At 41.5% G+C, this 7,386-nt stretch overlaps 1 pseudogene; it reads right to left on the reverse strand.

The window, feature by feature from the left end:
- Positions 1-6,724: 6,724 nt before the first annotated feature.
- Positions 6,725-6,821, reverse strand: LOC122095458 (annotated as a pseudogene).
- Between the last annotated feature and the right edge of the window lie 565 nt (positions 6,822-7,386).

The raw sequence follows: 7,386 nt of genomic DNA on the forward strand, positions 1-7,386 counted from the left end.
TGCCCAGAACTTGAGTTCATGCCCCAAGATTGGCAAAAAAATAAGTGAGCCTGATGAGACATATTCTTCTGGGAATCAGAGGAGGGCCAAGGTTATAGGTAAGAGGTAGGGTAGAGGGTAGGTATTGGTGGTTAACCTCTGTAAGCTACTCAGGAGGCTGAGATCTGAGGATCCCAATTGCAAGCAGGAAAGTCTATATGAGACACTTTTCTCCAATTAAACACAAAAAGCCAGAAGTAGAGCTGTGGTTTAAGTACTAGAGTGCTAGCCTTGAGCACAAAAGCTCAGGGATAGGATAGCATCCAGGCCATGAAATCAAACCCTAGGACTGGCACGCACATGCACACACACACACACACACACACACACACACACACAGACACACACACACAAGATAGAGCCTTTGCCAGTCAGCCTGCACAAGTTCCATCTCTAGCAACTCAATATGAAAAAAAAGTGGGAGAAGGGAAGTAAATACTTGCTCCAGGAGGTGATATAAGCAGTGCCAAAATTCCCCAGGAGTTCCAAGATGTGGATTCAGGGCAGAGGGCCTCAGGCAGAAGGTACAGCATGGGCAAAGGTCCTGAGGTGTAGAGCAGATGGTGTGGGTGGAATGAAGGTTCTGTGGCTTCAAGCAAGTATGGCAGGACATTCAAGGCTGAGTCACAGGTAGGGCAGAGGGTGGGGTCCCACAATGGGGCCCAGGGGGAAGATTAGCTCGGCTTTTTACCAGGGACCCCATCCATTTCCTGTGGCTGGAATCTTATTTTTAACAGCTCCTGACCCTCTGACCTCCTTTGCATATAGAAGGCAGGGCAAACGCAGGGAAGAACGCTTGTTTGACCCATTGCAACAATGAGAAGTATAAGTTGTCATGTTTAAAACGAACTTTACAACTTTGGTGCGGGCGGGGGGAAGGTTGGGTGGGGGGCCGAGGGGAGGCTGGGAAGTGATGGGAAGGGGAAACAAAGAAGGAGGCTACAATGCTTGGTAAGAAATGTACTCATTATCTTGCCCATGTAATTTTAACCCCTCTGTACAGTATTTTCACAATAAAAAGAAAAGAAAAGCTTCTAGCACAATGCCACCAGTGGCTCAACCCCTGTAAATCTTAGCTACTCAGGAGACTGAGATAGAGATCTTATGTGAAGCCAGCTCAGGGGAGGAAAGTTAGTGAGACTCTTCTTGCCAATGAACTACTAAAAGCCAGAAACGGAGCTGTGGCTCAAGTGGTAAAGTGCTAACCTTGAGGGAAAATGTTAAGAGACCAGAGCCCAGACCCTGAGTTCAAGCCCCAGTAATGGCACAGAAAAATTAAAGAAAAGCTTTCAGGAGCTCCTACTCCACTGTGGTGAAAGACTAGTCCTCAGAAGACTGAGATGTGAGGACCACAGTTCAAAGCCAGCCCAAGCAGGAAAGTCCAAGAGACTCTGATCTCCAAGGAACCTCCATAAAACCGGAAGTGGCTCTTTAGCTCAAGTGGTAAGCTGAAGAGCTTAGGGACAACGCCCAGTCCCAGAGTTCAAGCCCCATGACCAACCCCTGGCCTGCTAGTACCTCTGTGGCTCTAGGCAGAGTACTTTCCAGTGGGCCCCTAAGGGTCTCCCAATGTCTAGGTGTCCTACGCGGCTTGAGAGCAGCCTGTTTGGAGGCCATTGTCTACAAAGCAAGACATAGTACCAGAGAAGGGTGGAGCCTTGGGGCATGGAGATAATCAGAATGGCATCTGTCATGCATGTAATGTGGATCTGAGCAGTAAATTGATGTCTCAGACCACAGTTCTGAGCCAGGAGGGGCAGAAGCTGCAAGATTTCATATCAGGTAATGCCCATTCATGCAGGTATCACAAGAGTGAATTTGTCAGGCACACCTTGGGCAAGTGTTGAGTTGGGCTCATGAAAGACTTGTAGGCTCAGGAATCCACAGCCGGCTGGCTGATGCTTGTAGCACTAGCTGTCCCTGGAGTCACAGGGCTCAGAGGCCTGCTTTTCTCACCAGTGCTCAGGGACACAGGAAGGTCTGCAATCGTGGGCTGACTACAAATGAGCATCCATAGTGCCCTCTCCTTGGTCCTGTGGCCCAGTGCACAAATGGAGGGACTGGTTCCATGGAACTTACTTCCATGGCAGACCCCTCAGCCCAAGAAGGATTTAGGGAGATAACACTTGATATGCCTGTAGAGTTTACTGTGACAATGCCTCAGGGCTGCCCCCAGTTCTAGCTCAACTCATCATTACCACCTTCCTGTGTATGTTTGTGTGTGTGTGTGTGTGTGTGTGTGTGTGTGCACGCGCGCGCGTGTGCGTGCGTGTGCACGCATAAGCACCTTGGTTCTAGGGCTTGATCTCAGGTCCTGGGCTCTGTCCCTCACATTTTTCATTCAGGGCTAGCACTTTTCCACTTAAGCCACAGCTTTTCTTCCAGCTTTTGGGTGGTTATTTGCAGAAGAGAGTCTCACAGACTTTTCTAGCTGGGCTGCCTCTGAATGGCAATCCTCAGATCTCAGACTCCTGAGGAGCTAGGAGTATGAGAGCATGAGCTATTAGCATCTGGCCACACTTCCTTTCTTGGCTAAAACAGACTACCTCTCTCCAGCTGAGCACACATCTACAGCTACCCCTCTTATCCCTAGCTTCAGATGAAACATAACCTCCTCCCCTGAGGAAAAAGAATGGGATCAGGTTTGAGTTTTATGTTCTTCACAGTCAGAGGCTGGTGGAAGCTGATGTGGAGGTCAGAGATCTAGGCCAGGGCAAGTAGACAGCTGTTAGAACAGAAGAGTGTAGGAAAAGATATCCATGCAGTTGGATGCCAGTGGCTCATGCCTATAATCCTAGCTACTCAAGGCTGAGACCTATGGATCAATCAAGATTCAAAGCTAGCCTGGGCAAACTCTTATCTCCAAAGAATCACGAAAAAGATGGGAAGCGGAGCTACCGTAGTTCAAGTAGTACAGCACCAACCTTGTGCAAACAAGCTAAAGATACCTAGGATAACACCTAGGTTCTGAGTTCAAGCCCTGGCAAACACACACACACACCTCCTCTGGAGGTGGACAAAGATATGGATAGCTGAACTTGGGCTCCAAAGGAAAAGTGGAATATTTAGGTCTCTGACAATTTAAGACTCATTATAGATCCTGATAGGGGGCTAAAGGCAAGGTTGCAATGGAGAAGCGGCACCATCTGAATTTAGGAATAGGCAGACAGGCACTCACCAAGTGGACAGAGAAAAATGAGGGAAAAATACACACACAGACACACACACACACACACACAAACACCACACACACACACACACACCACACACACACACACACACCAACGGGTAGCCCAAGGCCTCAGCAGTCCTTGAGCACATGAATATTCCAACCCCCGGGAAGATGGCAATATTGGTCTCCGAACAACTGTAGACAAAACTCAGAGCCTCTCACACATCTGGAATGGCTCCTAACACAGCAGGGCATTTCCTACTGTACACACAGCTTTTTGCCAGAATTTGTTATTTTTTATTTCAGTTTTCTCAAGGCTAGCATTTTATTGCTTGTACCACAGCTCCATTTCTATCTTTTGCTGGTCACTTTCAAATCAGAATCTAATGGACTTTTTTTTCTTGGTCTGCTTTCAAACCACAATCCTCAGATTTCATCTTTCTGATTAACTAGGATTAAAGACATGAGCCATCAGTGTGGCTTCTACTTTTTCCTCTATAGTTATCTAATGCACATACTTAGATAGTAATGTAAAACTGAGAGTATAGAAGCAAGATGTACAGTGATGATACTGTCCTGTCAGAAATTCAAGTTAGTAATGTAAATTTCTTCATAAGACCATAAACAAAAAATACCATGATACAGTGTAAGAGAACTCACTATTGAACATATGAGCTTTAAGAGCTTTCTAATAGATCCATTATTTATTGTTACCTAACATTATTAAAACATATGAGGCATTAGTAAAATAGAAGTCCTATGCATGACTACATAAATTCCATGTTTTTTTAAAGACACTTGTTTTCATCTAAAAAAGTAGGCCTGTCTATTGTCTTCATGTGATTTTGATGATTGAAGGTGCTTAGTGAGAAGGTGAAAATGTATTAGTAGTCCTAAACTATCAATTCTCATTTTTTCTTCTTGGAGAATATAATGATCAAAGCAATAGTTCAGAATCAGCAAGCAATAGTTCAGAATCATGCTTCCAGTGCAAGTGGATCACCAGTAAGAAATCCTCAATACCATTTTACACAAAGTTTTGTCACAGATACAATCTGCCTGCCTTCTCTAGCTGCTTTACTAGCTTGGACCTATTTCTTCATTGTACAGGAAAAGTGTCATTCAACTGATTTCAGTCAGATCTGTTACTAGAATTACCAAGGATTTAGATTCTTGTCTGTAATTTGGTCAAAGCTATGTCTCTTTATGTAGGCTACTAAAAATGTATTTACTAAGTTCAAGTAAATACATAAATTCTATTTCAATCTTTTTTAAAAAATACAATTTTGTTTGCTCTATCAATTGATCAGAGGCATGGATTTTGTGGCTAGCTAGGTCATTGCACATGTGTATCTCTCTTCCTTTCTCTATTTCATGGTTCTCATAGATAATATGATTGCTCCATGATTATCCTAATTTATTTTGCTTTTATATTTTTGGTTGTATCATTTCACTTTTTGCTCTGCCATTTCCCAAATCATTTATATAGAAGGCATTATTTCATATTTTCTCATTCCTAGAATAAGCTGCACATGAAGACATCACTGGTTCTCATTTTCAGTCTGTACCTTTGAATATGGAGGAACATCTTTCCTCTGTTCTCCATCAATTCCCTTCTCTCCAGTTAGAATAATTTCGAATAGTAAAATTAGAAAAAGAGAATATAAATCATGGTGAAAAAAATATGCAGAAAATTCACCGGATATTTCTGACCAGTTCAACCTATGTGAACTGTTAGGGAAATACATGGAAACCTCATTCCCACTGGCTCTCAAAGTCTCTGCTTAGTGAATTCTTAGAAAGATGAGGAACAAGATGAAAAAGTAAGGAATAGTATCAATTGCAAGACAAAAAATGGAGAAGGATCCAAGTAAATTTCTTCATTGGGCTACTGAAAATATTCAGCTTACTACAGTGCAGAAACTACTTTTCAAAAAGGCCACTCATGTGAATAATAGGGGATGATGATGAGTATACCCCACTTCATCTGGAAGCCGACAGTGGACGCTTAGACATTGTCCATGAGTTGGTGGCTCAAGTGGCAAATGCAATAACTGTAGATGGCTGGACACCCCTGCAAAGTGTATATATGCAGAATAATACCAGACTGGCTTCTTTCTTACTTCATCATGATACAGATACCAATGCCCTAACTAAAGGCCTCTTGACCCCCTTACATCTTGTGCTGAGAATTGAGATAGCAAAGATACACTGGATCTCCTTCTGTTGAACCATTATATAAACCAGGCGTGAAGAACAACTTAGAAGAAACTGCATTTGAAATTGCCCAAAGGATAAGTATTTATCACTACCTCTATGAAGCTGTGGAAGGCTGTACAAATTGTTCTCTTAAGTCCTAATGGTAGGGTTAAGTTTCTTAAATTTCAAAAATGCAAGTCCATCCTTTGTGTCCGTACAAAATAATTCCACAATCCAAATAAGGACAATATCTTTTTTTTTTTTTTTTTTGCTCGGTCATGGGGCTTGAACACTGGGCCTGGGCGCTATGCCTGTGCTCTTCAGCTCAAGGTGAGTGCTCTACCACTTGAGCCACAGCTTCACTTCCAGTTTTCTAGTGGTTTATTGGAGATAAGAGTCTCACGGACTTTCCTTCCCGGGCTGGCTTTGAACCATGAGCCTTAGATCTCAGCGTCCTGAGTAGCTAGGATTACAGGAGTGAGCCACCAGCGCCCGGCAACACCAATACTTACTGTAAAAATTCATGAATTCCATGGAATTCTTCCAAGTGAATTGCCTGCATTGGATGTCAAAATGAATTCAAGAGTTTTTGTATACATGTATAATGATTTCTGCAGAGTTTGTGATTTTTTAATCAGAAATAATTTTAATGTATCTGTTGAAATGAGTAGTACAGAAACTAAAGTATTTCTGGTGGTTGTCTGAAAAAGAATATTTTAAAATATTCTATATTCTATGTTTGCATAATGTTCATAATTTATTTTATTCTTTCCTAGATATACTTTGAATTCTATATTATTTTATAATATATAGGTTCATTAATGTGTCCTTTCAGATTGTATTCCATATAGAAAGTTTTAGATTCCTTTTTTGCCTAGGTCCTAATATTATTTTTCTTTGGGATAAAATGACAATTTTGTCTAATTTCAAAAGTTTTGTAAAGTTTATGCTATGTAAACGCCTTTCTGAGGTGAAGATTTAATACACTAATACCAAACTAAATTTAATTTAAAGGAATTACGTTTGTTGTTACACTTGTTATTTTGTAATCAACTTTTTTTTTTTTTTAGGTCCGGTCCTGGGGCCTGAACTCTGGGCCTGGGTGCTGTTCCTCAGCTCTTCAGCTCAAGGCTAGCGCTCTACCACTGAAGCCACAGCGCCACTTCCGGCTTTTTTCTTTTTGCTTATGTGGTGCTGAGGAATCGAACCCAGGGCCTCGAGCATGCAAGGCAAGCGCTCTACCACTGAGTCACCTTCCCAGCCCTGTAATCAACTTTTTAATAACTGTTTTTCATTCCTTGCATCTGAAGAATGAAAAATACGGAATACTTCACAAATTTTCATATCATCCTTGTGCAATTGCCATGTTAATCTCTGTATTGTAATTTGGGAATACGTGCTGCTGAAGCATGTAGTATCTTCTAAATTTAAGTAGTTAGTGATGCAATCTTTATACAGGCTTATATCCGTGGGTGCCTACTTGGAACAAGGAAATCTTATTGTTCCTAACAATGCTATTATTTCCCTAAAATTCTGTGAATAGGGGAAAAATTACATGTTCAATCGATTGCTCACATTTGCAATTTTTTTTGTCAATGACAATTTTAAGTCTTTTTCATTTGGAATTTGATCATACTTTCAATAATTTATAGCTAGGTCCAAAGGTGATGGCTTTTTCAAGTACTTATTGATCCAACTGAATTAGGTTTGTGGAGCTAATGGATTCAAAGTAAGCCTTGCTTAAGAGCTACTTATAACATTCTGCAGCTGACATTTTCCCAAATGAGGTCTTACTGGCACAAATGTCTACCTGACCCTTTACTCTTCTCTCATGTAGGAACAGACCAATCAGAATATCTTACCCTGACAACATAGATTGTTTTACTTGAACAAAACTTAAATGTTACAAGGGATCATAGAGAGATGAACAGTTCAGTCAGAAGTGTTCAGACTAGAAGATATTTTATCAAAATATA

This window comes from Dipodomys spectabilis, unplaced genomic scaffold, assembly GCF_019054845.1.
Source record: "Dipodomys spectabilis isolate Male_0828 unplaced genomic scaffold, ASM1905484v1 ptg000351l, whole genome shotgun sequence".
NCBI lineage: Eukaryota > Metazoa > Chordata > Mammalia > Rodentia > Heteromyidae > Dipodomys > Dipodomys spectabilis.